Here is an 8092-nt window from a genome sequence, read left to right as displayed (position 1 = left end):
ACTGATCTCCTAGCCTTGGCACCATACACAAAATATGTATGGTGCCAAGGCACAGACTGTTATTTAAGTGAAGGTTTACAGAAAAAAAGTCATAGGTCTACAGAATAAACATTTCTGCTAAATAAAAGCATGCTGCATGATTAATTAATTTATAACAATTACTGCTGCAATGAGGGGTTGGGTTATTTTAATATAAAATGCTGGTCATTGGTTCATAACTGATAAGTCATGACATTATACCTTTTGTTATGTGCAGGAGAAGGTAACTTAGATTTTAGTAAATTGCTCCTTATTCACTCCATATAAGGTATAGGCTTGCTCAATTATTGTCCTCTTCAAGATTCGGTTCGTAGATAAGGTGTGGGGGGGGGGGTAAATGTTTTGTTGTTTTAATCACCCTACTAAATTGATACATTTATAGAATTGCCGTAACTTTTGTTGTATTTAATATTTTTTATTCAATATTTTGATCTAATCAAGATATTATTAAGTAATGGCACGTATTACTTTATGCTCCTGGAATGCACAACTTTTTACCTATATAAACAAGTATTCTCCGTCAATACTTTTACTACAGAAAACTCATTTAGTCGGTTCTAAATTTTTAGCCCTTAAAAATCATAGGTAGGGGTATCACTACCATTCCCCTTTCTAACCCCATGCCCGGGGGCTGTCAATATTGATTTGCAAGAACATAATGTTTGAGAATATTCGTACATATGCAGATACACAGGGGAGATTTTTAATTGTACATTGTAAAATGAATTCCTTTTTAATTACAATTGTAAATGTATATAATTCTTCTCCAAGTCTATTAAATATAATTTGAACTAGTTTTTTTTTAAAAATTGCTATTGCGATTCGGCCAAACCCACGAATGCATCGCAAAAGATTCGGCTGAATACTGAACTGAATCAGAAAAAAATGTTACTTCCTTGTCTTGTGACAAAGAGTCACGCGATTTCCCTCCCCGCCCCTAATTTGCATATACAAATTAGGATTTGGATTCGGTTTGGCCAGGCAGAAGGATTCGGCCAAATCAGAATCCTGCTGAAAAAGGCTGAATCCTGGCCGAATCCTGGATTCGGTGCATCCCTATTTAAAACTGGGGAAGAACGAATAGCTTTTTATGCTGATGATATATTATATTATATTGTTTCTTCCTTACAAAAGGTTCCAGAATTGGTGCAGGAATTTGGTTCCTATTCTGGTCTACAGGTCAACTGGGACAAATCTCAAATAATGGCAATAGATGTTATACCTAATTCAGTGTGACCTCTGAATATTCCATTGGTCTGGATAGGAAAACAACCAGTATCCTCATGGAATCCTTAAAGGAAAACTATACCCCCAAAATGAATACTTAAGCAACAGATAGTTTACATCAAATTGAATGACATATTAAAGAATCTTACCAAACTGGAATATATATTTACATAAATATTGCCCTTTTACATCTCTTGCCTTGAACCACCATTTCGTGACTCTATCTGTGCTGCCTCAGAGATCACCTGACCAGAAATACTACAACACTAACTGTAACAGGAAGAAGTGAGGAAGCAAAAGGCAGAACTCTGTCTGTTAATTGGCTCATGTGACCTTACATGTGGTTTGTATGTGTGCACAGTGAATCTTACGATCTCAGGGGGCGGCCCTTATTTTTTAAAATGGCAATTTTCTATTTATGATTACCCAATGGCACATACTACTAAAAAAGTATATTATTATGATAATGGTTCATTTACATGAAGCAGGGTTTTACACACGAGCTGTTTTACTCGGTATCTTTTAATAGAGACCCACATTGTTTGGGGGGTATAGTTTTCCTTTAACAGCTCACCTAACTCAACTTCCAGATTTATATCTGTATTTTTTAGCAGCTCAGTTCTCACATTTACATGCATGGTTTGTGCCATATTTTGAAGATCCAAACATGCTTCTACAATTGTTAATTTTAGGATCTCTTAAATATTTTGCTCATAGTCCTTTGCATAATTGAATGAAGCATTCCAATCTACTTCCTCCTGTGCTGCACACTTCCTATAAGGCTTGGCAAGACATAAGGAAGCTGGGGAAATTAACCTCATATTTACTGGCTCCGCATACACCACTATGGGGAATTCTCATTTTCTTCATTTTAACTTTTTACAGGATTTTATATATTGGCCTAAACTTGGCATTAAAACACTAGGACATATTTTGCATGAAGGAACTTTGAAATCTTTGGCACAACTTACAGAATTTGCACAGGGCCATCATAATCACCCATTCCGATACTTACAACTTAAACATGCATTTAAGGCTCAATTTGGCCCATATCAGATTGATGTGACTCTAATGTTAAGAAATTCACATCCTAAAAAAATGATATCTCAGTTGTATAGAGCTTTACAGAATTTTTTCTCACCTCCTTTTCACAAAGCTCTTAATAAATGGCATTGGGTACTTCCCTCAATCACTGATAAATTTGTTAAGATTTGGGGTCTGTGGGTAGATATTTATCCTATACCATAGTACTGATGTACCACTGTTACAGAACTGTTTTGTCTATTCTTGGTTATGTATGTGCTTATTACTGTTATTAGTAGGTGAAAGTAATGTATTGGCAACTCTATTTGATATATTTGTGGGTCTAAATTCAAAAGCAAAACAAATACTAGCTGCGTGTATCTAAAGTGCCTATATGCAATATATATAATAGAATACAATTGGAATTTACATTAATAACAGCCCTTGGGGACAAAAAGAAGCAAAGTCATTATCCATAGGCATAAGCACTAGAGAGTTTAGATCTGTATCTTTCTAATATGTTTACTGACAAATGTGTTGGTGGGAACTTTTTTTCTCACAGTGTCTCAGTAATCTTCCTTCTAATGCTTGATAATTGCAATGTTATGTTTCCAAAAGTGCATAGGCCATAGAATATAGATGCTTTCTTCATACTATAGTTCCTGATGTCCTTGGAAGAATTGCTATCAGTACCATTAAAGGTTTTCACCGACACCTTTATTTCCTCCCAACATTAGAAAAACCACACCCCTAATTACCATGTCCATTTTACAAAATTTGGCAGGTTATGAAAGTTTGAACACATTTCTGTGAGTTTTGGGGCAATTATAACAGTTTTGCTAACAAAGGGAAAATTGCCCTTCAAGCTGTGATAGATGTCATAGTTCTCCAAAGAGACCTGCTTATCTTAAATTATTAGAAATGTATCAAAGTGCAGTTTTAATTTTTCACCGCCATCAGAATTTGCAGTGAACAAAACTGTAATTTGCAGCTTACGAAGCTTTCCTCCTCTCTTGAAGGACATTGAAAAACATTTGTGATAAAAACATTCTTAAGAGCATAAACTGAAAGATTACGGGGAAGCTGGTTTTCATTCCAATTTATGACACATACACTGTATTGTATCAGTACCTTTTCAGATGGTATGTAACTCCCCTCTGTGCTACATACCTCCTGCAGTATACATACAAGGATAAAGAATATTGCTTTTGTTACACGCATAGCCAGTATGAATGCTTAAGAAATGAACATGGAAAATTAGTATGGATTCTTCATTCATGTAAGGCCCTAGAATAAATGTGCCCCTACCTGGTATATTTCTAGTGTATAAAGTTAATTTATCATTTACACATATCAAAAAGGCATTTTAAGGAAAATATGGACCAAAATTAAAGGGGGTTATTTATTAAAGTTTTAAACCCCCTGGTTGGACTTTAAAAGGGGAAAACTATTTTTTCGTAGAAAAAAAACCTCAAATTTTTCAAGATGTATTAAATGCTGATGGCGAATAAAAAAGTACTTAATCTCAAACATGCTAAGTTCATGTAGAAGTCAATGGCAGATGTCCCATTGATATCCTGATCTGCTCTGAGTTTCGTTAATAATCCGAAAAATTCGTGGTTTCAGGCACCAAATTCGTAAAAGTTGGAGGAGGTTTTGGGTGTCATAACCGAAAAAGTTTCAGTGACAAATCGGAAAAATTTGTACAATTCAGATTTTTGCACAATTTTATTTTCGGAAACATGTTTTGATAAACAGGGAGACAAAATCGGTGTAGATTTGTCGGAATAGTTTTCAGAAAATGGTGAGAACTTTTTCCGATTTTGATCCCCAAAATGTGCAAACAAAATATATGTATAGCACCAATACACTGTGGAGTCAAATTTGCTCTCTAAATTTTCTTCTAGGCATAATAATAAGAGCTGTCAAAGGGACAGACTATAAAGAGTTGCCTACTCACATACTTACTGCAGCCAGAGTTCTCTTAGCAACCCTTTCTGGGAATGAGTTTATAAGGGACCATGACCCCTTATATCTCTGTATAACCCCCTCTTTTTTTAATCTTTTCTTTATATGCCCTGGTCTTTGTTATCTTGACATTTCTATTGTATACTGCTACAAGTGTTCTATACAGACATGTTAAATAAATAAATTTTAAATTTCGAAAAATGTAGCGGTGTGTATGCAAGCACTATTTTTAAATGAAGATACAATACATGTATATTCACACTTTGCACATTGCTCTTACATCATTTAATGATCCCTAAATACTAAATTTGACTATTGTATTTGAAAAAAAAAAGTCAAGACCACACGATGACATCCAGTAGTTGTGAATGTGAAACACTGTGAGAACAGCCTGACACATGATAAGATTACAGAAAGCCCAGGAAAGCCCAGTGTGACACCAGTATCAGCAGAAGGTTGCCTGATAACAGATAAGATGATGGAATATCTCTGCAAAAATGTTTTCTCTGTTATACCAATTCCCTTGCGAAGTGACTGATACTGTAGCAAAAAGCAAAGACACTTTTACCGTGGGAAATTAGCCTTTTTTTTCTTTTCAGAAAAAAATGCAACTTAGGGGTAAAATATAAGAACAAAGTGAATAGGATTTAGACAGTCTGATATATTGTAAGAATACATACAGTACATCCAGTGGCATAACTACCTATATAGCAGACCCAGTGGTCTTGAGGGGGGACCTGGACTGTTGCATCATAGTTCCCCCAACCCATCTTCTCTTGTCCCTTTAAAATACTGGTGTAGTGAAAGCTGGGAGGTGCTGCAGGAGTGAGGGGGCCTGGGATGGTGGGACTGTTAGCGCCAGGCCCTCTTAATATATGTTTTTTACATGGAGCCTGACAAACCTAAGTTACCCACTGCATACATCATTACCCAAAACCATCCTTTATTCTTTAGATGCTTCAATGGGCTGTGAATATTGGAAAGTGGATGTTCTGTAGGGAGGAAGGATATCTTTATTGTAATGGGGCTTCCATACATTCCCCACATTAGTACAGCAGCCATATTAAAAATTCCAAAGCATCACAAACCATTTCATTAAGAGAGGATGTAGCCAGTGTCAGACTGGGCCAGCGGGACACCAGGAAAAAACTTGGTGGGCCCTGGCTCTCATGGGCCCCCATTGCCCAGACCTGCTCCCCAGCTGCTGCATGACGTGTTTCTGCATGCGTGTGGCACAATGTATACGTGTAGCGGGCTGGGAATTGGAAGGAAGAGGCCACTGGAGACTGCCAGGTGGGCCCTTCATTTGCAGCCCTGGTGGGCCCCCAAAGCTCCAGTCCAACCCTGGATGTAGCTTCAGCAAAAAGACATTGATTGGAACAAAATTGATCAAAATGGTAATGTGAGGGCCACTTCGAAAATGAAATTCTAATATGTTGCGTGGAATTGTAAGTAAAGGATATACAGTTAGTAATTTATGTTATGTAACATATAGATACAGTATAAAAAGTGGAAATGATGGGGCCTGTTTACTAAAATTTGAATGTTTTTTTTTTCAAGAATATCTAAACATTTGTAGTTCTATATTAAAATCCGCGGTGGGAAAATTATTTGGACGTCCATTGACTTTAATGCATTTGGACAAAAGAGTCCTGCGTATAAAAATTGTCGTGTCGTGTCAAAATTGTCGAGCCTCAAAATAATTTTGACGCCCATCGACTTCAATGTGTTTAGTGAATTTTTCGCTGTTACGCAAATTTTTACAGAGTTTGCAAATTTCTCTGTGAATCGAAATGGGACAGATTTGCCCATCACTACTAATAATACAAAAATTCACCAGGTAAAAGTTGTTGAGGTCCTATAAAAGTCAGTGGGAGTTGCTCTGGTCCTATTGCACCTTTTAATCAATTTGGCTTTTAGGAGGTTTTCTGATTTTTATTTTTTTGCTAGGAATTGTCTGAAAAACTAGAATTTTTTGATGTTTTAGAGGCATTTGTATTTTTTTTGGATCGTTCAGTGTTTTTTTTAATTCATGCTTTTTAAATTTGGATCTTTTAATACATTCCATGGCTTTCACGGTTTTAAAGAAAGTGGGCTTATTTGTGGTTTCAAAAACCTATTAAACCACTAAAATGAGAATGTTGCTAAATCTGCCCTGATGAGTATTCCAAAATTCTCTGAAGGTCTGTGTACCTATATTGATTGTACTGATGCTCTTAAAGGAATAGTAAAGCTTAATTAAAGAAGTAAGCTAGAAATGTTGTACATTATGTTTTGAGTTTATACCAGCCCAAGGCAACCACAGCCCTTTAGCAATGAAGATCTGTGTCTCCAACGATTCCCTAGTAGCTCCTCATCTTCTTTTCTGCTGATTCACTGCACATGCTCTGTGCTGCTGTCACTTACTGAGCTTAGGGACCCACTCACAATATACAGTACCCTTAGAATAGAAATGTCACAATATAAGGCTGATTAGTAATTAATACAGATAATTACTACATGGCAGCAAGGAAACCAGTACAACTAGCATCAGAATGTAATAATCAGCCCTGTAGCATCAGCTTATATTAAGGGATGCACCGAATCCAGGATTCTGCCTTTTTCAGCAGGATTCAGATTCGGCCGAATCCATCTGCCCGGCCGAACTGAATCCGAATCCTAATTTTCATATGCAAATTAGAGGCGGGGTGGGAAATTGCGTGACTTTTTGTCACAAAACAAGGAAGTAGGCCGAATCTTTCGCAAAGGATTCTGGGATTTGGCCGAATCCAAAATAGTGGATTCAATGCATCCCTACTTATATTACAGGCTATGATAATTTTCTGCTTGATAATTTGTGACAACCCCTAAGCTTAGCTTCTCAACAGCTTCTCAGAAACTTTGTGTGACCCCTTCTTACAAGTTTGAAATCCTGGATCATTGCTGCTATTGAGAAACTAGAACTTTAGGCTGGTGCAATATGTTCAGTATAAGAAATACGGCATTTTTAGCCATATTCATTTTTAGGGTTAATACTCCTTTAAAGGAAAACTATACCCCCAAAATGAATACTTAAGCAACTTAAGTTTATATCAAATTAAGTGGCATATTAAAGAAACTTACCAAACTGGTGTGTGTGTGTGTGTGTGTGTGTGTATATATATATATATATATATATATATATATATATATATATATATATATATATATATATATATATATATATATATATATATATATATATAATGGCAATTTTCTATTTATGATTACCCAATGGCACATATTACTAAAAATTTTATTATTATGAAAATGGTTTATTTACATGAAGCAGGATTACTCAGCAAGTCCAGTTGTTTTAGATTTTCCTATACCAGATATACCATGATCTGGATGAATGAAAATCTTCATAGTCATACATGAAGCAGGGTTTTACATATGAGTTGTTTTATGCAATATATTTTTATAGAGACCTACATTGTTTGGGGGGTATAGTTTTCCTTTAAAAAACTACAGGAGTTAAAACACCTTACCCTGGCTGAAGTCTCTTCCCATTCATATAACATGGCAACTCTCTGCATATGGCAAATTTTTGGGAATGCTACAGACTAGAAGAGTTATGGAATTGTCCAGCTCTGTTGCAAGAACCCTGTAGATGGGAAGAGCAATATTATTTGTGCTGTACAGAATTAGTTATAACACTCTGAAATCTATTCCATGTCAATTATGGATTCTGTATGATACATGGTTGTTCCTGGCAATTATTAAATGTGATCAGTGTTCAGTGGTTCATCAACTTTTAATCAAAGGACCTTTCTGTTTTGCAATATGTTCTTGATACATTCTGTTGCAGAATACC

The sequence above is a fragment of the Xenopus laevis genome, chromosome 1S, assembly GCF_017654675.1.
Source record: "Xenopus laevis strain J_2021 chromosome 1S, Xenopus_laevis_v10.1, whole genome shotgun sequence".
In the NCBI taxonomy this organism is placed as follows: Eukaryota; Metazoa; Chordata; class Amphibia; order Anura; family Pipidae; genus Xenopus; species Xenopus laevis.
This window is presented reverse-complemented; position numbering follows the sequence as displayed.